This window comes from Castor canadensis, chromosome 16, assembly GCF_047511655.1.
Source record: "Castor canadensis chromosome 16, mCasCan1.hap1v2, whole genome shotgun sequence".
In the NCBI taxonomy this organism is placed as follows: Eukaryota; Metazoa; Chordata; class Mammalia; order Rodentia; family Castoridae; genus Castor; species Castor canadensis.
In genome coordinates this window covers 37,925,401-37,952,794 of record NC_133401.1, presented here as the reverse complement: position 1 = coordinate 37,952,794, position 27,394 = coordinate 37,925,401, and the positions used below count along the sequence as shown (strand labels likewise).

At 43.7% G+C, this 27,394-nt stretch overlaps 1 protein-coding gene and 1 long non-coding RNA gene across 46 annotated transcripts in view; one reads left to right on the top strand and one right to left on the bottom strand.

Moving 5' to 3' along the window:
• LOC141418157 (uncharacterized) overlaps positions 1-25,500 on the bottom strand; it is a 49,774-nt gene extending 24,274 nt beyond the window's left edge. For 2 of the 4 annotated variants that reach the window (XR_012442863.1, XR_012442862.1), the window contains exons 1-3: positions 25,290-25,500; positions 14,530-14,592; positions 4,086-4,144 (exon numbers count right to left, since the gene is read on the bottom strand). This is a non-coding gene — a long non-coding RNA (uncharacterized lncRNA). The remainder of the gene's footprint in view (positions 1-4,085; positions 4,145-14,529; positions 14,593-25,289) is intronic. The other 2 variants (XR_012442865.1, XR_012442864.1) reach the window with 1 other exon arrangement.
• LOC109694780 (zinc finger protein 354B-like) overlaps positions 25,464-27,394 on the top strand; it is a 33,395-nt gene continuing 31,464 nt past the window's right edge. For 35 of the 42 annotated variants that reach the window (XR_012442860.1, XR_012442859.1, XR_012442850.1 and 32 more), the window contains exons 1-2: positions 25,464-25,586; positions 26,527-26,617. The gene's annotated coding sequence lies outside the window, so the exon portion shown is untranslated. Of the gene's footprint in view, positions 25,679-25,764; positions 26,447-26,526; positions 26,618-27,394 lie in introns of those variants that run through there. The other 7 variants (XR_012442849.1, XR_012442835.1, XR_012442838.1 and 4 more) reach the window with 5 other exon arrangements.

The following is a 27,394-nucleotide window of genomic DNA, read 5'->3' as shown; positions in this document are numbered from 1 at the left end:
TGCTGCTGATCTCAGACGTGGCCTGAGACCTACCCTCCGAAGTCTGGGAAGAAGAGCCTTTCAAGAATGTGCGTGGCCAGTGGGCAGATCAGGTGCCTGGAGCAGCCTGCCCAGGCTGGGTTGGATAATTCTAGAAGCAATTTCAGGTGATCTCCAGATGCCAGGCAGAACCCCAGGAAGCCTCAGACCCAGCTCCAAGATGAAACCTGGACTACCCTGGGGACAAGTGTCCAGGATGGACTGTCTACTGTCCCATTGAGAGCCATGCGTGTTTGCCCACTGACCACAGACAGACACCATGTGGGACAGTACGCATATCTTATTTCACTCCTTCTTCACAACTCCTTAGAGAGGCAGCAGGGTTGATCTCATTCCACAGCTGAGGGGAAATCAGATATGAATAACTTGCCCAGCCCAATGTCACACAGCTAGTAAATGGCAGGTCTGCCTGGTTCTGTGTCCGTGTTCTTTCTGTGACACCAGAGAAACAACACCAGGAGTTGAAGGAGAGATTCTGGGATGGCCCATCTGGCTTGGCCAAGGTCCAAAGCCACATCCAAATACAGAGGGATATGCCTGTTGGGGGCCCCTCTTACTAGCCTGGTAGAACTTGGAAGAAACATGTCAGGGTGGGCATCATTGCATGTGCTTTACTCCCTTCCCCTTCAGAGCATCTGTTCACCGCCCCACTTTATGGTATGACCTTGGTGCCATCAGTTCCACACTGACTTGACTGTCTGCCAAGCTGAGCAGTCCCCCAACTCCATTTCCTTTTTTCACAGGAAAGGTGTGAAAGGGTCTACATCCAACTGTGAGCAGTGCTTGTCCCTGGAGATGGGGCAGGTTCAAAGTGACTTTAGCCTCATCAACAGCATTTCCTTTTCTTTCCTGCCACCTAACCCTAAGGAGTATACATTCTTATTTCGCTGGTGCTCCTAAAAAATAATTTAAAAAACAGCAAATTCCTGGCTGCAGTTAAATACTAATATCTCTGTGTTGTTTTGGGAAGAGAGTATCCAGAGGTTGACTGCGCCTGTTGAGGCAGAGCAGCTGGACCAGTGTGTGTGTGGGGAGACAGACTCTAGTCTGAGGAGAGAAGCATGGGGCTGTCCCTTCCCCACTCTCATCACTGTGGGAGGGGTGTACTCCCACAGGCCTTGCCCCTGGGGCTCAGGAAGTTCCTGGAAGCTGGAGGCATCCTGGGAAACTGTCTTCACATGACCTTCAGGCAAAGGGAGGTGGGAGGATGCCTTTTAATTACCGTTTTCATCCTGTTTCTATATTCTACAAAATCCAAGGGGGGAAATGGGGTAAGGCTTCAGAACAGAGAGGTCAGGGTTTCATAGGATCTGATACCCAGGAGAGAAATATTTTCTGGACTAATCCAGCCCCAAGGGTAAATCAGCCCTTTTAAAAAATAATTTTTAAAAATACTATGCTGCATCATTTTCTTGGCAATTCAGATAATCCTGATGAAGCTGAGATTCCCCCTGACCCCCACTCAACCCCTCTGAAAGGTGGCCACTCTACTCAATTTGGTGCACACCCTCCCACAGCTTTCTCCAGGGCTGATGTACACATTCACACCTACTGAAATAGGAAACCTCAGTTTTCTTTGGTTTTTTAAATGAGTACCTGCAATGTTTTTCTCTTAACAAGTCTTAGAAATCTAAGTTAGTTCACATGAATCTTGATGTTCTTTTTAAATACTCAAAGGACTATAGTATGAGGTGCCTATGTTATTTAACTATTTATTACAGTGATTAGTTAAAACAAAACAAGAAACTTCTGTCATTTACACAGGAAAGAAACCTCTGTCACCCACCTACATCCCTCTGTCTCTGTTTCTCCACCAGTGACCTGGAGGCATTCACCTAAATGGTATGGATGGGCACAGCCTGTGGCTTTCAACATTTGATCTGATGCCCCAGCTGAGAGCCCTGATACGTCTGTACTGGCTTCCTGGGTTTGTTTGTGAATCAGCCAAGTTCCCCCATTCCAAGTCTACCCTGGCTACTTCTCAGACTGTGACAAAAGAGCTCCACAGCTACCTTAAAATGCAGCTTTGTCTCACTCCCATGATCCCCTGCAGCAGCGGTGTGTGGTGGTGTCTGAAACAGTCTGGAAACAGAGACAATTGGCCCAGCACATCTCACCAACTTTCAGAATCCAGGGACTTACACAAAGGACAGATCATTTGCACCAAATGTCCCTTCTAATTCATGCTCAGGGGCAGGGGGCTGGGGTAGCAGATGGGGCTCAAATGGGCCTCCAGTGGAGATGGTTAGCCTTTCCCTTGTCCTTGCTACCCCATGGGAGGGTCACTTTCCCAAGGCGCCCAGCACAGCTCTGTTATTCAAGCATCATTTCAAGTACTTCACATCCATGTGCCCAGTTAGTGGCATAAAATCCCATGTCCTAGTGTGTTCTCTGTTGCTATAACAAATTGCCTGAGACTGGGAGTGTATAAACAAGTGATTTGGCTCATAGTTTTGGAGGCTTGGGAGTCCAAGGGCATGGCTCTGGTAACTGGCGAGGCTTCCTGCTACATCCTGACATGGTGAGACAGTTAGTGCAGTAGCTCGGGTCTATCTTCCTCTTCTAATAAAGGCACCAGTGCCCTCATGGGGGCCCTATCATGACCTCACTAATTCTAATTACCATCCCAAGGCACACATATGAATTTGGGATTAAGTTTCCAACACAGGTGGTGGTGTGTATCTCAGTAGCAGAGCCCTTGCCTAACATTACTGAAGGCATGGTTTTGATCCCCAGCCCAGAAAAAAAGGTTCCAACATATGAACTTTTGGGGAACATATTCAAGCTATAACACCTGAAGAGGCAGGTTCTGCTATTATCCTCATCTGACAGATGGGAAGACTGAGATAACTACTCCAGATAAACATGGCTATTCATTGGCACGGCCAGGACTAGCCATAGGCAGTCTGCATTCCAGGTCACTGTATTATCCAGCCTCATCACCTTCAGAAGGGGTGGGAAGAACTTGTAATATTTATGTGGTGGTAATTACAAGTCTTACTCCAGAGGACTGTGGGGTATGATGAAAGAGCCCTTTACAGAGCCGAGGAAGCATGGCTTCCAGTTGTAAGTTTCTTCGCACCTCAGGACCTTTGCATATGCTGTTTCATGTATCTGGAACATTCCTCCCATCCCACTCACCCTTCTGCCTACCCTCTCTTTGCCTGATTCTTCTCAGGGCTGACCTCCTTTTCACTTTTATGTGAGGAGTCAGTGAGAGCTACTCACTCACTCATTTTCTTCTTCATTCATTCACTCACAAAATATGTTCTTTGCACCTACTACCATGTGTTGGACATTGTGTTATTGACAAGACAGACACAGACCCTGCCCTCATGAGGTTTATCTATCAGAGCTGGGCAGAAAGTGCTTAGTCAAGAAACCGGCACATAGTAGGTCTTCAGTAAACAGGAGGTTGATCTGGAGGCATTGTAGTCAAGGACATGGAGTAGAGGGCTTTGTGTTGGGGAGTGTCCTGGGCAGCAAGAGCAGACCCTCTGGGCTCCTGCCCCTGCCCCTGGCCACTCGGTGCTCAGCACAGAGCTATCTTCCACCTCAATGGGCTGCTTGCTGCTCCACTCTTTGGTTGTCATGGCAGCCATGTAGGGTCTCCCTGCACCAGTATTCCATTCAGTCCCACCTTGTTCTGAGATCATTCTGTGGCAAGCCACAAGCCAGGCCTGTAGACCGAGCAAATAAGATGCCCGCCCAGTCCAGAAAGGTTCTATAGGAAGGACTCTTGAAGATTGGTAAATTCAGACACACACACACACACACACACACACACACACACACAAGATCCCTGTGCACAGGCAGGTGGAAAGTCAAGGCACTAAGAAGCTTGTTGGGGAACAGACAGATTATAAAATGATGTCCAACAGCAATTTGGAGGGGCCATACTCTGGAGCCACCGTTAATTGCCAGCTGTGTTAGTTATCTACAGTCTCACAGTGAATAGTTCCCAACCTAGCAGACACGTGTGATCAAGTGATCAGCCAGGGCCACAGGGGCTGACGACAGAAGCGTCTGCTTCCAGGTACACTCACGTGGCTGTGGGCTGGAGGCTTCAGCTTCTAGTCCCTGGGCCGCTCAGGACATGGCTTCTCTTACAGCAAGTGACCCAAGTGAAAGAGACACATAGGAGAGAGTAAGAAAGCATCCAAGACAGGAAACGAATCTCAGAAGGGACATGTCATCACTGTACAATGTGAGGGGACAACACAAAGGTGAGCACCAGCAGGCCGGATCATCGATGTACATCCTGGAGGCTGCCACTACCACGACCACACTTGCTTTCCCTTTCCTCCCTTAGTAATAAAGCTACAGTTCCAGTCAAATGATCCCTCCTTAGCTCCAAGGAGGGAATCTGTTTGAGTGAATCAAGTAATCCCATATTCATCATCTAGAATTCATTTAGAATATGCAAATGATCCAGTTCTGGACATATGAGGGAAAGTCAGCTGAGGACTTCCTGAGAACGCTTTTTTCCCTAGTATAGGAAAGAAATTACCACTTCCTCTCTAGATGTCATAGGTGAATTAGCCTGGTGTTGTGGCAGCCACCTTATAACCATGAGGGGAGTCTTATCAACTAAGAGGGCAAAGGAAAGCCGTGGTTACTCCCCAAGCAACTAATTCTGGAACTATGTAACTTCCAGACTGCTCGTTACATGCAATGATAAATTCCTCATTTCTTTTGCTTCTTTTGCTTACTTTACTTTTAGAGTGTTCTACTAAGTGCTAGCAGAAATATGCCAACAGAAACAGGCAAGGATTGGGAAATCAGGGCAGGCTTTGAGAAGAGCTAACTGCCTTTAGGTTGGGCCTTGATGCATGATTAGGAGTTCACCAGGCCAACCAGAGGGAGAAATGTGTCAGACTGTGGGAAGAGCATGACAAAGTGTAAAAGAGCTGAAAGAATGGAGTGCCATGCTTCTGGGGTGTGAGACATCTGACAGACAATGGTGAAGGCAAGAGCCATGCCGTGAATAAGTGGGGTGAGAGTCACAGGCCTGGTCATTAGGAGCCCAGGTCATCGTCCAGAAGGAAAAGGGCACTACAGGAGGGATGGGCAGGCTTCTGGAAGGGGCTGTCTGGAGCAGTGTGGAGGAAGCTGTGAAGTGGAAGGAAGGCAGGAGAGTCAGCTCTGTCTTCTGTTGGGCCCACTCCAGGCCAGTCATGGCCCGTTGCACTGGGGTGAGTGCCAGGATGGAATCAAGGGCCTGACTAGATGTGCTACCTCCTATCTCCCGGGTTCAGGGGAGGGAGGCCTCTAAAAAGCGGCCAAGTTGGGACCCATCTTGCTTTGAAATCATCCATTGGTTTCCTGTCACATGGAGAGGAAAATCTGTGACCCAGTCCTGTCCCTCCTTGCCCAGCCTGCTATAGCCACGCTGGCCCTCTTGCTGTCCCACAAACATGCTAAACTTGTTCCTACCTCAGGGCTTTTGCATTGCCACTCCCACTGCCTGGAATAAGCTTTCTGTGGCTTTTTGCTCAACTGCCTGTGCTCGGCCTGCAGGTCACAGCTCAGATGTCACCTTCTCTGATGTTGCTTCTGAGCACCCATCCAAAGCAGGTTCCACACCTCCTATCACTCAACTACCCCAGCTGTTTATTTCCCTCTAGCACATACCACTGTCTTGAACTATCTTGACCATTTCTTCCTGTGCTGTATATTGTCAGTCTGCCTCACTGTTGTGCTTCCTAGTAAGTCCCCAGACACCAGGACTGTCCATTGTCCAATAGTGAGCACAAATAAATCCTTGCTGAGCTCATACCTACACCTTTGTCTTCATGTGCAGTATGAGGCCAGCCAGACAGGTGAGAAATCACCCTCATCACAGTAAGATACCTACCCACTTTCCCGTCTTGGTGCCATTATGTCAGAATTGATGCCTTGAGACTTTATAAGTAACTTGAGGGCAGAAATTGTTTTTATGGCTCACGGAGTCTGAGGCAGTCCTACATCCAGATATTTAGCAAGCACTTGGCTGTGCAAACTGATGGTGGTGGTGCATTGTTCTTGCACACCATTTTGAGAGATGACCCTGGAGACTAACGTGTGGCAATCATCAAACAACTGGGACTGGAAACATAGATATCTAAAGGAAGGCCTTTACCTTGAGGATTTTATCATCTAAACAGAGAAGCCAACAGAACACAGAAGAGTGTAGCCCACCACAGAGGAAAGGATGTGGGCCCGGGAGTCTGACAGGCTTTCATTTCAAATTCCAACTCTGCTGCTTTCTGCTGTGTGACCTGGGAAGATCCTTAACCTCTCTCTGCCTCTTTTTTCCTTGCTTACAGATGAATGTGGTCACTCTTACTCAAAGGCTTGTAAAAACAGCCATCAGGATGGCATTGCAATCAGTATACAACACAGTGGTGTCATGGTGAAGGCTGCATGCTTTCAAATGGTCATCAAGAAAGAAGCAAAAGCACTTGGAGCCTTTGTATCTATTCTGGAAAGCTCAGAGTATGGGAGCTCTTAATACATCGACAAATTTTATTAAAAATCATGGCCACAGCTGGGTGTGGTGGCACACATCTGTAATCCCAGTGCTTGGGAGGTGGAGGCAGGAAGCTTTTGAGTTTAAGGCCATACTGGGCTACATAGCAAGACTCTCCCTGGCCACAGGGGACAGGTTCCATAAAACATCTCCAATGTTATGTCTTTAAAAGAGAGTGCATATCAGTTGGGAACCTGTGGGTCACACCTGTAATCCTAGCTACCTGGGAGACTGAGATCAGAAGGATCGAAGCTCTGGACCAGACCAGGCAAAAAATTCATAAGACCCCAATTCAACCAGTAGGTGGGCATGTGGAACACGCCTATCATTCCAAGCTATGTAGGAGGCTGAGATCAGGAGGATCAAGGTTCCAGGCCAGCCCAGGAAAAAAGAATTGGAGAGACCCCATCTCAATAGAAAAGAGCAGGGCGTGGTATGTGCCTGTCATCCCAGGGATGATGGAAGTGTAAAAGAGGAAGACCACTGTCCAGGACAGCCTGGGATGTAAGCAAGACCCTATCTCAAAATAATCAGAGAAAAAAGAACTGGGGATATGACTCAAGTGCGTAGCAACATGAGACCCTGAGTTCAAATCCCAGTACTGCTGACAGAAAGAGAGAGAGAGAGAGAGAGAGAGAGAGAGAGAGAGAGAGAGAAAGAGAGAGAAAGAGAGACTTGATTTTTTAGAGGGAGGACAATGTGGGAGAAAGAGTTGGAAATTCAGCTCTGGGATTTCTAATTGCATTATTCTCTATGTTTTTATTTGTGCTTGAAAATTTTCATAAAGAAAAGTATATTTTAAAAGCTCTCCATCTTCTGAGAAAGATACTTTAATTTCTCTATTTCATGGATGAAATACAAGACTCAGATAGGTTAGGTTACTTGTCCAAGGTCACACAGCTTGTTTGGCAACTGAATCACAATTCAAACTCAAGTCAGCATGAATCCAGAACCCAGACTCAGTCCATGATGACAATGGTCACTTAAAAAAAATTGCTAGACAACAAAAAATCTTTGTAAATGTTCACAGAAAGACACATTTAGTTAAAAAAAACTGAATAAGAAGAGTTTTAAAACTCAAATACAAACTGAAGGAAAATTTATTTTCTTGTAATCATTTTTTTGAGAAAAAGTACCTGCTCCTCTTTCCTTTTTCTGGGAGCAGTTTTTGGAGGCAGGTACAAATAACAGCAGCAGTGTGTCCTATCTTGCTAACAAGGCTGGCAAGTTAGACCCTCTCTGGGTCTCAGAGCTGTCCCCCCAGGGATACAGTGTGGTATCCCATAAAAGCTGTATCATGGTCCCTTGGATCCCTATGGTCTGGGTTTGTGTCCAGCCTGTGCTGTCCTAGCTGTGTGTGTGTGAGACACTGAGCAAGTCGCTCCCTGCTGTGCACCTGGCAGGAGCCTCTGCTTTGTGGGTCTCAGTGAGAGAACAGTTTCTGCCCCTCACCTCTTCCTTTTCCTGGAAGCAAGAGGGCAGTCCCACCACTGGGAAAACGTCATCAACTGGGAGTGAATGGCGTGTAGCTTGTGATGGCGGTGGGGAATCTTGGAGCAGAATACAGATGAATGGGCAGGGTGGCAGCAGTGACCAGTGCAGTGCTGGCATCTTTGGGTGCAGCTCTGCCACCAAGGGCTTCCCTTTCCCATGGGCCCACTTGTTCCTAGAGCACATTCTTTGGGAGACTGGGTCCCCGTGGGATGTCTTAGAGAGATCAGGTGTTTAACACCTCATTTCACATGAAGAAGCAGCCAGGAAATAGATGAAAATCTAATGGTTTTGTTAAATACACAGGACTGCATCTCTGTCATCTGTCCTCTGTCTGCCTGAGGATCTGCTAAGAGAGGTGACAAGCCCCCTGGTGGTAAGTCAGTCAATTTTCAGGGATGTCCCCAATGAGCACATAAGAAATAAGAGAGCAGTGATTGCCGCCCTGTGGCTGAGTCAGAAACCAAAGGACTGTGACAGAAGATAGCTATAGCCAGACAGGGGGAACAGTGAGCACCTACCACATGCCAGACTCTTCCCAAGCTGCCTCCCTCAATCCTCACAACCGGCCCATTCTACAGAAAAGAAATCTGAGGCTCCAAGAGGTTTGCTGCTCTGCTCAAGGTTACTCAACCATTCAGTAACAAAACCAGGAACAAAGCCAGAGTCTCAAAGCCCAGACTGTTCATGTCCCAGAAAGGGAAGAAAAGAGGGAAAGCATGAAAATAAGAGTACTTGCTGAGCACCATCCACGTCTCATTCCTATGGGCTGAATGGTGGTCTCTCCAAATGGTGACACCCTGACCACCCAAATGGCGGCATGGGGTTTGAGAGGGCAGGCAGAGCCTTGGGAGGTAATTGGCAAAAGATGAGGTTGTGAGTAGGGGCCTCCTGATGGGACTCACACTATTATACGAGGAGATACTGCCATGTGAGACGTCACCATGCAATAAGAAGGCAGCTCTCTGCAAGCCAAGAAGAGGGTCTCCCACTGGCCAGCACCTTGATCTTTAATGTCAGACCCCGAGAACTGTGAGGAACAAATATCTGTGTCTAAGCCACCCAGTCTACAGTATTTTGTTATGGTGGTCAGGCTGACTGAATAGTGCTGCTCACTTGTGGTAGCAGTCACCACTGGCAAGGGACTCAGCACAATCACTCACAGGGTAGAAAAGGGAAAGGCTTTGGTTGTACACTGTTGGAGCTGCTGGCTTCAGGAAGCTGTAGACAGGCTAACTGGTAGTAATGGGGTATGTTAGTCAGACTTTCATCACTATGACAAAATACCTGACATGAATAACTTAAAAGAAGGAAGATTTATCTTGGTTCATGGCTTTGAGATTTCAGTTGTGGTCACAGGACTCCATGTTTTTGAGCCTGGAGTGAAGCAGTACATCATGGTGGAAGAACACTGTCCAGCTCATGGCAGCTAGGAAACAGACAGAGAGAGAGCATGTTCTGGCTGGCTTCCTCTTCTGCTTTTGTTCCATCAAGGACTCAGCATATTGGACAGTGCCACACACATTCAGGGTGGGTCTTTCCTGCTCAGTTGATGTCCTCCATGTCCATCACCTCTGGAAACGTCTTCACAGACACACCTGGAGGTGTGCTTTATAATTTCCTAAGCATCTCTCAGTCCAGTCAAGGTGACTGTCAAAATTAACCACTACATGGGGCATCCTGTATGGTTGGTTAGGAGGCCATATTTAGATTTCTGTGGTTGGTCCTAAGTTGGAAGTAGGTACAAAAGTGAGGGCAGCTGGGAGTTACTCGTGACCAGTTGTGGCTGACTATTCTAGGGTTACTGTCTGGCTTCCTGAATTGTCACTATTGCTAGAAGTCTGATGTCCAGCAAGTCCCGCTGACAGGCTGGGTTGTGTATCGATTGGCTTCCTGGGAAGGCTGCAACAGGTTGCAGACTGGAGTTCTATTTGCATAAGTGAGCTGGCCACTGGCCACTTGTGTATTCAGTCTCTCTCCACAGGAGATGGGGATGGAACAGAATTGAGGAAAGAAGAGAGAAATGGATGAGGGGAGAGGAGATTTTCATGGCCAAGGTTGAGGACCAGTTACTGTGGTATAATATATCCTGCTAAGGTCATAGCTTCCATTGTCTGTCTATTATCAATTTGACGGACAGTCCCTATTTATTTCCATGTGAATTTAAGTTTAGGATTGCTTTTCCCATCATTAAAAATATTTATTAATTATTTATTACATAATTACATTATTCTTTATTGCATTTCCTTTTTTGTGGTGTGAACCAAGTAGCTTACCAGTGCTAGGCAAGAACTCTACCACTGAGCTACAGCCCCAGTCCTAATTTCTTTATTTGGCAAACCATTTACATGACTCAAAAGTCAAAATCTATAAAAGATAGGAACTCTTCCTTCCCTGCATTTTCTCCCTTTCATTGCTTCCTGGGCAGTCATTATTATTACTTCTGGTTTATTCTTCCCATGTTTCATTTTTAGAAAAAAATTTCAAAGAGATAAGATAGGTATTTTTTTGCACTTAATATATTTTGGAAACTACCCCATATTGCTTCTTAGAAATCCTCTTCAATTTATTTTGTAAATTATTTTTAATTATGTAAGTAAGTGACACTCTCTTCTTGGTTTTTAAAAAAGTTAAACATTGCAAGCAAGACTGAGGCCTCTCTCTCCAGCCTCTTCAGGCCCTTGCCCCCTCCTTAAGCCCTCTCACAGATGAGTGCTTGATGTAGTTTGCTTTGAAATGTCCCCTAAAGGTCCATGTGTTAAAGGGTTGGTCCTCAGTGTGGCAGTGTTGGAAGGTGGTAGGAAATTTAAGAGATGGGGCCTAGTGGGAGGTCTTTAGGTCACTGGAGGATGTGTATTTTAAGGAGATTGTGGGACCCTGGCCTATCCCTCTCTTCTTCTTTGCTTCCCAGTGGCAACAAGGAAAGTAGCTTACTCCACTACATACTTCCCACCATAATGTGCTGCCTTGTCACAGGCCCAAAAGCAACAGGGTCACCTGACCATGTAATGAAAACTCCAGACTGTGAGCAAAATAAACTTTTACTCTTTTTAAGTTGATTTATGATTTTCTCAACCCTCTCCTCTCAGGTTGCAGGTTATAAGGATCTAACATACAGCCACAGTACAGGCTTTAGGGGTGTGCTTGTCTACCGTGAATATGCAATAGTATCACCCGAACAGTCCTTAAACATCCTGATGCACTTTCCCCGATTCCATATTTGCACCTGTCTTCTTACATAATGAAATCTGTCTTGTGATAACATCAGGATATTAACTTGATTCCACGGTGCTCACAGATAACACCTTTGCCACTCCCAGCACTACGACCAAGAACTCTTTTAAGTCAAGTTCATGATTTGAGGTTACCTTCATCTTTAAAATATATCCTAACCTGGTAGAAAAGCAGAAGAGCAGGCAGGTGCACGTAGAAGAGACTGTTTTTTTTAACAACCTGCTCATACTAGAACCAACCAACATCTGAGGGGTCACTCCAGAATGGTATTAATCACTCGCAATGACCTAATCACGTCTCAGAGGCCTTGTTGTCCAGTATGGCCACAATGACAACCAAATTTTAACATGAGCTTTAGAAGGGAACAACTATATTAAAACCATTGAAATATGTTCATATATTAATCATAACAGGAATACTGTAAGATGTATATAGTTTCTGTGAGACACATCAAACCCTTTGCATAATTCTAGAGCAGACTTTCTATGTGCTGGACCCTGGGCTGGGTGCAAGAGGTACAGTTGAGGAAGAGGCAGATGCAGCCTGCTGGGCAATTTTGAATGCAGTATGGAGTAGTGATCAATATCATGCCTTCTGAAGCCAGCCACCAGATTTTGGTTCCCAGCTCTGTTACTTATGACCTGTGACCTTATTTTGTCTTATCTTTACATAAAGTATTGGTAATTTACTTACCATAGTTTACTTTTGTGTTAATTTTTATTTTAATTTTTTTTCTCCTTGCTTTCTATTCTATATATTGATGTTCTATGCCTCCTTGCCTATTTAATTTGAAATTACAAATACTGATCTCCATTTATGCTTTGGACTTCCCAATTATCCCCAGGTCTATTTAATGCATCTATTTGGAATCCATTTCTGGAATCCATTTTCATTTTTATTAGGTTCACAATAAGGGCCCATTGCCACAGTCAGGCAGCTCTCTCACTCTGGGCTTTGTTCTCGGATCTTCCTGCATGTCTCAGTGCTTTTCTGAGCCCCCCAGTTTTCCCTCAACACTGCTGAGAAAGAAATGGGCCCAGAGTAGTGGACACTGGTCAATCCAGGAACTCCTGGACTCTGGGACATGAAGCAGAAATGCTAGCTGCTTCCTAGACACAGGAAGAACACATTTGTTGGTTTCCTTCTAGACCCCAGATCTACTTAGAAGACTGGCTTTTGATTTTGGAATTTCTTTTATTTCTTAAGTATTTTTTACTTTTCATTTTGACTTGTGTTGTCTTTGTCTTGCTCTTACTTCATTGTTGTCAATGGAGATGAAAGATACACTTGGTATCTTTTACATGTAGCTGAACTATTCTTAGTAGCTTTGAGTAGGCACCATTTTTGCACTTTGTCCATGAGCATCATGAAGGAGATTGTTTTGTTTGTAAATTACAAAATCCAGCATGTGCCCATTAGCTCCACCTTGTGGCCCTAAGAGTGAAAACACCCTCATCCTTTGAGGGCTTGCTGTGGGCCTGGCTCTGTGTTGAGCCCTTTCCATGAAGTTTTTTCATTCATTCCCACAAGACCTGCAGGAAATCTCTCTTGGGATCCTTATTTCACTGATAACAACTTGCCTATGTCATACAAACAGCGGCTTAGAGCTGGGATTTGCATTTTAATACGATTCCTAAGCTCAGGCTAATTTATGATTAAAGTTCTCCATGTAAGTAGTTCTTTGTTTGGGATTCATGTAGGATGTAATGAATGCCCAGGTATGTGAAAAACATTAACAGATCTGTGGAGGTCAGAGGTGAGGGCAAGGGCTCATTGGGCATTTTAAGTTCTCTAAAATGGTCAAGAACCATTGCTCTGTCTATATTTATTTTTTGTCTGTTTGTTCTATGAAGGAATGAGACAGATGTTTAGCATATCCCTACCCTTATGGGCTTATTTTAACACTGTTTAACATGATTCTCAATGTATGCAAAGGGAATATTTAAGACTATTATGAATGGAGGAGTGTGGAAAACATAAAAGGAGATCAGGTTTCTATATTTCACTTGAACTTGTAAGATATAGACACCTGTAGACTTCGAAAGTTTTGTATGTATAATAAAATAACTAGAGCAGCCACTAAAATGTTATACAAAGAGATATGCTCAAAAATATTATAGTCTTTACAACAAAGGTGCTGGGACAATTGAATAGCCACATGCAAAACTCTTACATCAAACACAAAAATAACGCAAAGTAATTCAAAGATCTAGGCATAAGAGTTAAAACTATACAACTCTTAGAAGAAAATGTAGGGATACATCTTCATAACCTTGGACTTGGTATTAGATTCTTAAACAGGATACCAAACATAGAACCAAAGAAAAAAAATAGATAAACTGGACTTAATAAAAATTTTAAAATTTATGCTTCATAGGACACTATCAAGAAGTGAAAAGATAGAAGCTATACTATGGAAAGTGATCTACAGATTCAATGCAATCCCTCCAAGATTTCGGTGTCATTCCTCACAGAAATAGAAACATGAATCCTAAAATTTGCATGGAAGCACAAAAGACCCCAAAAAGCCAAAGTAATTCTGAGCAAAAAGAGCAATGCTGGAGCTGTAACAGTACCTGACTTCAAATTGTACTACAGGGTCATGTTAACTTATGTCACCCTCCTTTTCCATGGTCTCTGCATCATTCCTTGACTGCACTGCCACAGGATCTTTGCACTTAGTGTTCTTTTTCATCTGTCACTCAATGTTATCCATCAGTTCTCCATTTAAAAGTGACCTGTTCAGAGCAGCCAGCGTACTGGACTGGTCCCCAACATAGTGCACACTACAGGTTCTGAACAAAAGTGTATAGGCAACCAGCACACAAGAGCATGAACTCTGTGGGCAGAATGGGTCAAATCCTGGTTCTTCCACTTGCCAGATGTGTGACCTTGAGTGAGTCATTAAATTTCTCTGTGCTTCAGTTTCCTTGTTTGCAAACTGGAAAAAAAACCGTACCTACCTGATAAGACTTTTGTGAAGATTAAGTTGTTATATGTAGAGTGCTTGGAAGTGTCTGTCCCAGGCTAAGTGCAATATAATGTATGCTTAAATGAGAAAGCAAGTAAAAATACATATGCAGCATTAATAGAAGATTATATGGTAAATTATACTTAAAAAGGTAGAAAATATTCTTATATTTCTCAAAGGATATCAAAGACTTAATATTTATATCTCAGACCATTTTCTGTTGCTGTAACAGACTACCTGAGAGTGAGTTATTTATAAAGTGAAAAAGTTTTATACAGCTCACAGTTCTGGAAGCTGGATAGTTCAAGAGAGTGGTTCTGGCATCTGTTCAACTTCTGGTCTCATGCTGCTTCAATTCATGAAAGAAAGCAGAAGAGAAAATGGACATGTGCAGAGGTGTCAAAACATCAGGCACAGCCTTGCTTTATGACATCTTGCTTTCCCAGTAACTAATCCAGTCCCTTGAGGATGAGAACTCCCACCAGAAAGACATTAATATACTCATAAGTGCTCTCCTCAGTATCCAACACCTGCAACACTGCCTCACTGAGAAATGGAGATTCTCTCATGAATCTGGGGGTGGGGGACACATCCAAACCACAGTACCAGGCAGGAGTCCTAAGGACCAGAGAGCTCAGAGCCACTTTACACTGGAGACCTTTGTCACGTGATCAGGTGAGAGGCTGAATTGCTCTTTTGTCAGCCTCAAAGTACTAGGTGGACACAATTTAGAATCAGAGCCTTCCAAGGGCTGAGATCTTAGTAAATGTGTTCTATATTTTGGACAGAGAATTTCACAGGCTGCTTAGTAGAAATATAGGTAAGTCAGAAAGTCTCAAGCCAGGTGTAGAAAATGCTGGAGTTTGGCTTTTCAGCACCAAGCAAGAATTTTAGGCTAAGAGGTCCCCAAATCCTTTCTAAAAATGATAATGTCATTTTAGACTTCAAACTATTTCCACTAATACTTTCTCAAATAAAATGTCACAAAAAATCAAAGACAGGAGAAGGCAAAATGAAACAAATCAGATGCAGCAGAAACTAGACACCATCAAAGCAGAACTTCAGAATTCCAGATGTTGAAATTCATAGACTATGAAACAGTATATTTTTAAAGTCCCAAATGCCCTGCCGTTGATTGTAAGAGGTAGCATTATTTTATGTTCCACTATAAAGAAAAACAAGCTGTCAATTGGTCACAGTGGCCTTTGTTTACTTTGAAATTAATTTTCTTCCTAAATTGAAGAGATCTGGCAATTCCTCCCACCTTCAGTTTCCTTGCTTAGTGAATGGTGGTGGAAAACCCTCAGCATGGTTTCAGTCTCAAGAATTAATACAGAGCTTCCAGCAGAGATGGAGCAAGAGAGACCAGATTTACCCTTCCTCCTAGAATAAATAAAAAAATTGGACAAGATATTTGGAACAATCACAGTCAAGGTATGGACTTCAGACAACAGAGGAATGACTCTCAGGAACAAGGAACAAATGAGGGGAATCCTGCAGTGGCCCTAACTGGCAGCCTCCTGGACTGTGGAGAAGGGGATGGGAGGACAAGGAAACTAAGGTAGCTTTAACAGTGCTGGAGAGGCAAACGACCCATAGAAAGGTGCCCTGAAATGGTAGAATGCTGCCTTGAGTGCTCAGCAGAGTGCTTGTCAGCACTTGTATACGATGATACCACCCAAGGCCAGGGAAAAATCCACCCTCACGAATGCAGAGAAACCCTCAGAGAATGCACAAGGGCCAGGAATCCTGCTTATTTCCAACCACGGAAGTGGAAAACCTCTGAATTTACAGGGTATCAGTTGGGTTTCTAAGGTTTTAGCCTCATTAGTGGGGAAAAATTAACCTTAGATTAAATGCAACTCTGATATTGCCTAACAGAATATAAAGACAAGATCTGAAAGGACCAAAGTGTTTGCAAACAATTTAACTGCTTCTCAGAATGAAGCTCAACAATATTTATATAACTATAAAAATATCCAGCATCCAACAAGGTCGACTTCATCATACCCAGAATCCAGCCACATCTCAGCTTCTCCATTCTAATTCCCCAGTCTGGGCCACCATCATCCCCTAACTAGACTATTGCTGTAGACTCCTACATTGTAGTGGCCAAAGTAGGCTAGGCCATGCTGCAGTAACACCGCCATAACATAGTCACATGCGAGGGTTTTTCTCACACGTTAAGCACAGGTCTGAAGAAGGCCTCTGCTCCTCATAGTCACCCCAGAACCCCAGGTGACAGAGTAGTCACCATCTAGATAATTCTCAGGTAGAGAATAGAGGCTAATTTGCTCATAGGCCCTTCTGCTTGATGAAACTCTTTACTTCTGTCTCTTTTTCAGCGGCCAAATAAGTCACATGACCAACTCTGAGTTCCTGGAGGGACAGGGAAGGGGAACTGCAATCCAAGGCGCCCAGGAGAGCTGGAATCTGTCTTTACCCTAGAAGACACAGTGAGCTCATTCACACATAAGACAGGTCATGCCGCTCATCTCTCTCCATACCCTCAGTCAAAGCTAGAGTCCACACACGGCCCCAGGCAAGCTGGTTTCCAAGTAGCTCTCTGACTCAGGTATCCTGCTTCTCACTTTTCTCGCTCCACTCTAGTCACATTGACCCCCTTTCTCTTCTTCAGACATGCCAGCCATGTTCCTACCCTTGGACCCTTGTAACACCCAGTTTCTTCCTTCTGGAGGGTTCTGCCCCCATACCTCAGGTATCTGCACAGCTTAGTTCCTTACCTCTGTTTACTTTCCACTCATGCCTCCTTCTCAAGGAGGCCTACCTGGTCCATTCTGTTTAAAATCAGCCATTTCCCCCAAACCCAGCCCCATTGTCCCATGTCACTTCTATTTTGTTAATTACACTGATTTTTGTGGGCAGGGGAGGACTTCACTCTATTCATTACTTACTGCCTGTCTTCCCTGCTGGAATGTGAGTGCCACACAAGAAGAATCTTTTTTAAAAGTTTTAAAAATTAGTATCTAATAGTTATACAGGGGTTTCATTGTGACAGTTCCATATATTCATATATTGTACCCCAGTTTGGTTCCTCCCCTCCATTAGTCTTCCTCTTCTCTCATTCCTTTCTTGAACTGATTTTCACAGGTTTCAATGTTTCATATTCTTACATGTGTAGAAAGTACATCAACCGTATTCATATTCGTCTTCCATTACCTTCTTCATTTATCCTTCCTCTCCTGCTAGTGTCCTCTCCTTAACACCAGCTGTGTGACATTCAGATCCTTCATTGTTTTAGTTCATTGTTCAGTCACGTTTTGCCTTGGTTTTACCTGTACTCTAATCAGTCAAACCCCCTCTATTACCCTTCCTTATCTTTTGCCCCCTACCCTGGATTGTTCAACAGTTTTCCGTGCATTTCTTTGTGTCTTGTTCCTACACAGTTGTGATGTTTTTCACTATTATTCACTCCCTATCACTTTTATTTTCCTCCTTCCTTACTCTCCTCTAACAGTTCCACTTTTGGAAAAATTATACATATATATACATATGTACCTATATATAATACTGCTTGTATTTGTACCTGGCTTACTTCACTTAACATGATGTTTTCCAGTTCTATCCATTAACCTGCAAACAACAAAATTTCATTCTTCTTTATAGCTGAATAATATTCCATTGTATATATGAACTATATTTTCTCTTATTTATTTTTATTAGCATACATTAATTGTACAGGGGGCATTCATTGATATTTCTGAGTAGCCTTACCATGCACATTGCTTAGGTTCTCCCCCACCATCTCTTCCCCTCAACCCCTTTTCCACCCCAACTAAAACAATTGCAAAAGGTTAAAATAAACCATTTTAATTTTTATTTTATACATGTATACAAAACACATCAACCATATTCATCCTTTTTCATCTCCTCCATTCCCCCTCCCCACCAAGAAGCACCCACCCACTCCACAGGACCTATTTGATAGTCCTGCCCTTCATTTTTCATTCCAAAGTCAGTGTTCAAAGGGGTTTCTACATGTATCTCAGCTGTGGTTACACTGTACTTTGGTCAGTTCAGCCCCCTTTATTACTATCCCTTGCCCTTTCTCTCTGACCTCTTTTATTCAGCAGCTTTCAGTGTGTCTCATTATGCCATCGACCTGCACAGATGCAATGTGTTTTGATATTGTTGACTCTCATTCTCTTTTCCTTTCATCCTTTCCCAAGTTCCATAGAGTAGTTCCACTGTTCCAAACATACTCTCTACATAGATGTGTGTACTATGATATTTGGTTTTGTATATATGTTTATCTTTTGGATCTATCTTCCACATGAGAGAAAACATGAATCCTTTACCTTTCTGAACCTGGCTTACTTCAGTTAACATGATGTCCTCCAATTCCATCCATTTACATATAAATAACATAATTTCATTCTTTTTTATGGCTGAATAATACCCTATTGTCTATAGCTACATCACATTTTCTTAGTCCATTCATCAGTTGTAGGGCATCTTGGCTGTTTCCATAGCTTGGTTATTGTGAACAGTGCTGCAATTAACATTGGTGTGCAGGTGCCTCTATTGTATCCTGACTTTCCTTCTTGTACACACCCAGGAGGAGTGATATCACTGGATTTAATGACTAGTTTTAATTTTAGTTATTAAAGGAATTTCCATACTGTTTTCCATATGCTTGTACTAATTTACATTCCCACCAACAATGTATAAGGGTTCCTTTCCCCCCACATTCTCACCAACATTTGTTGTTGTTTGTGTTCTTGATGGTAGCTATTCTAACAAGTGTAAGGTTAAATCTTAATGTGGTTCTGATTTGCATTTCCTTTAGGCCAGGGATGTTGAGCATTTCTTCATGTGTTTTTTGACCTCTTGTACATTTTCCTTTGAAAAATTTTTGTTCAGTTCATATATCCATTTTTTCATTGTTGATTCTTTGAGTTTAGTTTTTTGAGCTCCATGTAAATTTGATTAATAATCCCTTATCAGATGCATAGCTGGCAAAATTTTTCTCCCGTTCTGTGGGCTGCCTCTTCAGTTTGGTGACCATTTCCTTTGCTGTTTGGAAGCTTTTTAGTTTCATTTGTTCATCCTCTCTCTTAATTGCTGAGCTACTGGAGTTCTATTTGTAAGTTATTGACTATACCTACATTTCCAGCATACTCCATGTTCTTTCCAGCAGTAGTTTCAAAGTTTCAGGCTTTATTTATATTAAGGTTTTTTTTTAATGCTTTTATTAGTTTATGATAGTTTTTCAGGAGGTTTCACTGTGACATTTCCATATATACATATACTGTTCCTTACTTGGGTTCATACCCTACATCATTATTCTCCCTCTTCCCTCTCATACTTTCTTAAAATGACTTCAGCAGGTCTCAATGCTCCATATTCATACATGTATACGAAGTACATTAGCCATATTCACCCTCATTTACCTCCTTTACTTCCCTTCCCTTCCTAATCCTGCTCTCCCCTTAACATGGCCTGTTCCACATTCCTGTCCTTCATTGGTTTAGTGTCTGTGCATTGTTCAGTGGGGTTTTGCCTGGGTATTTTACAAGTAATTATGTTTACTTAAATAAGTCTAACCCCCTCTATTACTGTTCCTTACCCTTTCCCCTACTTTGTATTGTTCAACAGTTTTAAGTACATTTTGTGTGTCTTGTTCCTAAAACAGATGTGATATGTTTTAATATTTTTTCACTATCATTCTTTTCTTCTTTTTCTCCTCCAATCGTCCCCCTCTTGGAAACATGTTCTGTATGTTGAAAGGAGTGTATTCTTTTTGCAGAGGACAAGGCAGGCTCAGCTCGACTGAGCAGGACTCAGAGTCTGGGAAGGAGGCAAGGGTCAGAGCATGAGCTTTAGACACATAAAACACATCACTGTACATGCAACAAAGGAGCAGTCTGAGACGACTTCAAGGACTTGACCTTGCAAAATGAGCTGGTGTGGTGAGCTCAGGAAATGAGGGCTTAGCAGAGATCTGAAGGGTACATAGAAGTTCTCTAAGTGAGAGAGAGTTGGGCAGAGGGGTGAAAGCTTAGTTCTGAGTGAATAGCATGTGAATAGGAGTGTGAAATAATATATTAGTCACGTTTCCATCACTATAACAAAATACCTGTGATAACTTATGAGGACATCTTATTTTGGCTCATGATCTCAGAGGTTCCAATCCATGCTTGGTTGGCTCCACTGCTTTGGGGGCTGTGATGAGGCAGAATATCATGGCAGGGAGTGTGTGATGGAGCAAAGTTAAACAGTTCCTACTGGCCAGGAAGCAAAGAGAAAGAAAGAGTCTTGGGTCCAGTCTCCCCTTCAAGGGCATGTCCCAAGGACCTAACTTCCTTCTACTAAACTCTACCTCCTAAAGTTTCCACCACCTCCTAATAGTGCCATGAGCTGAGGACCAAGCCTTCTACATGTGGGCCTCTGAGGGACGTTCAGGATCCAAACTATACCAATTATAGTCCTCATGGTAGTGTAAAAGGTGGTGTGAATAGTACAGTGAATGGTAGAGTAGTGTGTAAATAGTGTGTGAACACTGGTGTGAAGAGTATGTGAGAATAGTATTGTCGACTGTGTGTGAAAAGACCCTGAGGCCTGTCAAAAGGTGAGAAGGTCAGAGGGACTGCACACTGAGCAGGGTGGGACAGCTGGAGAGACCGAGAGCCCAGGTATTGGGCTGATGGTCCACCAGGACCCTCATACCTGTGCCATTTTTCCTGTCTAGGTGTCCATGGGAAATAAGACTTTAGTGGCAGAGATCTTCCCAGCATATTTGAGGACTGTCCAGTACCACCCTCACCTCCTCAGAGTGCCCTCATCATGACATGAGCCCTTACAGGACACGGTTGGCCTGGTTTTCTCCAGGCTACATTGTAAAATTCCAGGTGCTCTTGGGAGGCAGAGCCATGGTCATTCTATGGCTGAGTGGCTGCTGTGGGGAGGGAGAGGCAGGGGAGAAAGAAGGCCAGAAGGGCTGAGTATGACTGCTGCTCAGGTTTAGTTAAATTCCACTTTCTGAAGGGTCCGCTGCCAGGCTGGAAGTGTGGCTCAATCCACAGAGCGCATGGCTAGAAAACATAAAGGTCTGGATTCAAACTACAGTACCACACACAAAAAAAAGAATAAAAGAAAGAAAAAGAAAAAAAAAGCTCTTTGTACATGGATCTTTGGGGAACATTCATGATCCATCTGGGAAGTTAGCTCAAGGAACTTTCTGGGATGTCTTTCTGAGAATGTTCTGTGTCTTATCTGGAGTCAGACACACTTCTAAACATTTTTTAATGTGTACAGTTATCTTCATTTATCATATATTAAATAGTATTAGAGGGAAATAAAACAATGAAAACATTAATGTATTGCTGTGACTGTTCTTATCAATTAATGCTTGCTTCTGTGGCTGAATATGGAACAGAACTGAAGACAGAACTCATCAGTAAGTAGGCCCATTGTGGTTGACTCTTGACTGGTTGACATCCATTTTAAAATAATTTTTACCCCACCTCTTGCTGAAAAGTACAAAAAGTGTGTTCGTGTGTGTGTGCAACATAAACATTCAATATTTTTAGCAATTCAATATTTTTTCAGAATCCGCTTCTCTTTGTTACCACTGTGTACTCTCCCTCAGAAGCAGTACAATATTTGACAGCAGAATTGGATAAGGTGAGATTGTTAAAAGATGATCATCACCACCAAATTTCTGAGATATGTGGTTTTAGAGCCTATGGACCATTTATATATAATACAATCCTTCACTGTAAACACAAGTACATCCAGGATATTTTAAAATTTCAAACACAGAGAAAAGTTAATAGAATTTTACAGAAACTGTATTCCACCTCCTAGATTCTATCACTGACATGTTTTATTGCTGCTAAGCACAGTCCTGAATAGCTAAAACCTGAAAACAACACAAAATGTGCATGGCAGACAAAATGATCTGCAATAAGAAGGATGAATCTAACAAAATGGAGAACAAGATGCAAAAATACAGATGTATGGTTTTATTATATAAAGTTAGTCACAGGTGAATCTCTTGTGTAAGGATGTATAAATGGGTTGAAAACTGAAAAAGCAAAGATAAGACTGTCTCAAAAGTCATGACAGCAGCTGTGCTTAGAAGGAGGTACTGAGTGGAGGTGTGGTTCAAGTGGTATAGTGGTTGCCTAGCGAGTGTAAAGCCCTGAGTTCAAATCCCAGTACTGTCAAAAAAACTAAAAAATTAGAAGGAAGTACTGAGTGTTAGTAAATGTCTACTTCTCAACTTGGGTGCATGTCCAGAGGGGTCTTCTCTTTATAATCATGAGTGTTCTAATTGACTCTCTGCATATATTTAACATTTTAAATAGTATGGAAAATGAGTATTTATGAATCAATGCTGGATTTATTTCCATATTATATGTTTCTTCATTGTACACACTGGGAAGGGTTTTAAAAAATAATGAATGGATGATTTTCAGAGTGAACAATAAAGGATTATTCCTTTTAAAATTATGCATACATGGTATTTCAAGATGAAAATTCAAATTTGAACACTTCAATAGGAAGTGGCCAGGGTACCTGCTATAGTTTTGTGTTAGGGAGAATTTTCAACAGTGTGATAAAATACTTGGCATAACTAAATGGAAGGATTTCTTCTGGCTCATGGTGTCAGAGATTTTAGTGCATAGTTCTTGGCTCCATTAATTCTGGGCCTGTGGTGAGGCAGAGCATGTGGCAGAGGCTGTTCATCTCAGACATAAAGCAGAGACAGAGAGGGTTCCAGGACAAGGTACAGCCACAATGACATATTTCTATAGTGAGGCCTACTTCCTAAAGTTTCTACCACCTCCCAAAATATCCCCAACAGCCAGAAACCAAGCCTTCAATACATGAGTCTTTTGGAGAGGGACACTTCACATCCAAACCATAACAAGTTTGGATCTGGAATGTCTTCCAAAGGCTCCTGTGTTAGAGACCTGGTCCCCAGGTTCAGGCATAATTGGAAAATGGTGGCAATTTTAAAGCATGGAGCTTAAAATGGATGGAACTGGAGAACATCATCCTGAGTGAGGTTAGCCAGGCTCAGAAGATCAAAAATCATATGTTCTCCTTCATATGTGGGCTTTAAGGGCAAGCACAATAAGGGGATAGGACTTTGATTACATGATAAGGCGAGTGCACACAAGGGAGGTATGAGGATAGGTAGGTAACACCCCCCCGCCCCAAAAAAAAAGATAGCATTTGATGTCTTCAGTGCATAGGAACTAATACAGAAACTTTAAAGCAACAGAGGCTAATAGGAGAAGGGGACTAGGAACTAGAGAAAAGGTTAGTTTGAGAAGAATCAGTTTAGAAAGTAACACATATGTACATGGAAGCAAAACTAGGAATCTCCCTATATGGCTATCCTTACCTCAACTAGCAAAAACCCCTGGTCCTCCTTATTAATATTCATACTCCCTCTTCAAAAAAATTAGAGATAAGGGTAAAACAGTATCTGCTTGGAAGCGAAGGGGTGGGGGGAAAGGGAGGAGATGGGGGAAGGGGGGAGTAATGACCCAATCATTGTATGCACATATCAATAAAGGAAATAAAAAAAAGGATGGAGCTTAGTGGGAGGTCTTCCCATCATTGGGGGCATGTACTGGTCTCTTTCTCTTTCTCTCTTTTTCTTGTATCCCAGCCATGACTTGAGCAGATTCTTCTACCACAAGCTCCCTACTATGTTGTGCTGCCTGGGTACAGGCCCAAAAGCAATGGGGCACAGTTGACCACAGACTGAAACTTCTAAAACTGGGAGGCCTAAATCAAAATCTTTTCTCTTATAATTATCTCTAAGGTAATTATTTCAGTAATGGAAAGCTAACATGGTACCTTCAAGGCAATTAAACATCAGAAAGTAAATAAAGAGCAAATATGTAACACATTTAATTTTTCAAGTAATTAAAATTGTATACAAAAACAAGATACCATTTTTATTAGATTTAATTTCATAAGTTCTTAAATTACATATTCCAACAAGTTAACTATTTGTTCCATTAAATAAAAGCATTAAAAGAAAATCCAGACTGGGCAGCAATACGAGGCACATAGTGTCAGCAATTGCTCATGGAACTATAAATTTTAACACCTTCCAGAAGAAAATCAGGCATTGTACTGAAATGTGTTAGAGTTCTACCACAACTCATTCTAGCAATTCGAGTTCAAGGAGCTTAAGAAAATAATCTTCAAAGATATAGCTGCATGGATATTAATGGTGCAAAAAAGAACCTCAATATAAATAACTAGCAATAGGTGTTTAGTTAAATATATTGAATTAAATAAGTTTTAGTTAAATGCTTTTAGAAATTAAATGCAGTGAAGACACTGAAGCTATTAGAAATACTACCGAGAGAATATTACTTGCAAAATTCAAATGTCCAAATTTTTTCACGTGGTAGGTGACAGATGGCTATCTGCAAAATTCTATTACGTTAAAATGAGAGCCACAGTGACTGACTGAGATTAATGTAGAACCCAAAGGGCTGTTACAAGCAGTTAATCAAAATGTGTCATTAATTTTCTGCTTAATGGCAGGCACCAAGGGCATTTTTCTTTACATTTTGGTGTTTGCCAACCCTGTGTTTTTCTTGTAACTGAAAATCTTTACTTGAGAACAAATTGTCTGTTGGTTCCTAGTACCTGGAACGTGCCTCCACAGGTCCCTACTTCCAGTGCTGCTTGGGAATCTTTGCTTCTTCTCATGTGTGCAAGCCATCCTGTTCAAACTCCCAAACCCTCCCCAGATACCTCAACCCTGCTCTTCCGTTGCTTTCCTCCTTTAAAGTGCTGTGTAATTATGTTTGTGACTTCTTGTTTTCTCCCTGCCTTTTAAAACATACTCCATCTACAGTAATAGTTTTTGTTTTGTCTATTAACATATTGCAAAAGGATTTCCATAGTACTTGCACCCAGTAGGTGCTCAATATCCTTTTGCTAATAACTGCAGGAGACATGGGTCTGCTCTGGCCACTATCTGCTGGCCTCACCATCAGTCACACGAATGCACAGCGATGACACTGGCCTGGGCGAACCTACCTTCACTGACTGGAGCCCAGGGCTCTAGAGGTGAGGAAGGACAGGATTCTGCAGCTCAGGAGCTTTCTGGGAGCCTCGCTGAGGCCTGAGTATGTGATTTGCCTGCCCCGCCAAACAAATGCGGAAAACTACACGTCCCAGAAAGCTTTGGTCCTAACGTGGACTATATTTCCCAGGAGACCTAGTGGCCGCGCGACCCCTGGCTCCAGCCCCGCCCATCGTGTGCATCTTGGCCGCCAAGTCTCTGGCATCGCACGCGGGTCTGGTTCCTGAGGTCGCGCGGGCTGAGTACCGAATGTAGGCGGCTGTCTGGAGGCCTAGTTCCGGAGCCTTGTGTTTGCAAGAGCGGAGGCCTAGGCCACGCCCAGGGGACCGCGAAGCCCAGGGTGGTGAGCGGCGGAGGGGCGGGGATTGCGGGAGGCGGGGACCCGGCCTGAGGCACGCTGAGAGCGTTGTGGGCGCGGCAGCACCGGGGGCTCTTTGCTGCTCTTCGGCTCCCCGCCGTGTGCGCCACCGCCTGGACGTGCGGTAGGCCCGCGGTCTTGGTTCACCCCAGCTTCCCGCTGGCCGAGCTCCCTGCCCGCCCTGCCGGCTTGGAGCTTCCGCCGCCGCGGTAACGCGTGGGAAACGCGATCCTCCCCGTGGAGCGAGGCGCTCGGCACCCCGCGCCAGAGCCAGGAGCAGAACCAGGGCTTCTGATTTTGCGCCGTGGGGAAGCCACCGTTTGTGTTTTCCGGGACGGTTTTCAACAAAACCTTGGAAATTGATTCCTTTGCAGGAGGCAGAGAAATTCAGTGGGCAGAACCTGAGGCTGAGGGAAATTGTCGCAGGGAAGACAATGAAACTAGAGCGGCTGCTCAGGGTCGGGCTTGGAGTCCTGTGACATCTCACAAGTTGAGCCAGTGGGACAAGTGGCCTCACTCTGCCCTCAGTTTTCTGACCTATGAAGTGTGGGCGCCAAGCAGCGTAAGGGGTGCCTGGCACAGGGTGAGGCTCAGTGATGGAGTCCAGAATCTCCTCTGAGTCTTGCTCTTGTAGATTCTCTGAGTCAAGAAGAGTGGGGGGCCTGGGCCACATGGGTCCAGCCCTTCCCTGGTCCTGTCCACTCCCACCTCCTCTGACTCCCCTCTCTGAAGGCCCCTGGCATCATGCTCAAGGTGAAAGGATTTCACAGCTCTTGATTCTCCGTGGTTGAAAGTGGAACTGGATTCTTTATGGTCCCTTTTTCTTCCCTCAGATCCAGCCTCTGGAGAGAGACTGCAGCCATCCTTGGGGGTAGAGCTCAGATAGAGGACATGGGTCCTGAGCAAAGGGAAGCACAGTCTCAGGTGAGCTCATTGCTATCTCAGTGCTTAGTGGATAGAGATGGAGTTTTTCCTGCTGTAACTGAAGTTCTCTACCCAATCCAACCTTTACCAGGATTTGGAGCCTTCGTTTTATGTAGGAAGAGTTAGGCCACCCTCTGTATTATTCCTGCAGAATACTCTCCGCACGTATGTCTAGTGTTCACTTTTGCTCACAAGCCTTAATCTGCTGTGTCATTACTAATTGACAAGTAAGATGCCAGGTGTCTTTTTATCACTATGGATAGGCAAACACGCACTCTTGGGAAGATCTGGCCCTGCCATCTTTACTCATTTGTCTCCCTCCCTGCCCCTGGCAAGACTGCTTTTCTTTTTCTCTTCACTCCTGAGAATCCTCATGATGCCTCTCCGAGGTTTCTTCAGACCCTAGTGTTTAGTTTTTCTCCCACTTTACTTTATGGATCATGTGATTTGCCTCTACCACTCTTGTGAAACCTGCCGTTTTCATTGTAATGTTAGGAGATTGTGGAGACCCTCCATCCAGGTGAGAGGATGAGTGGATATAGGACAGCAGGGGACCCAATAGGAGAGGTCCCTTACTCAAGGAGCAAAGAAGGCTCCTCAGGAAGCCACAGGAGGATTTCATGAGCTGTCAGTGGTAGAGAAGCAGTGCACGTTGTGGTTAGGAAGTGAGGCTCTCAAACTAGAGAGATGGTTTTAATCCCTTTCCTCTGTTGCTGTTCATGGTCTTTGGGCAAATAACTCCACTTCTTCGTTTATCAATTTCCTCACCTATAAAAT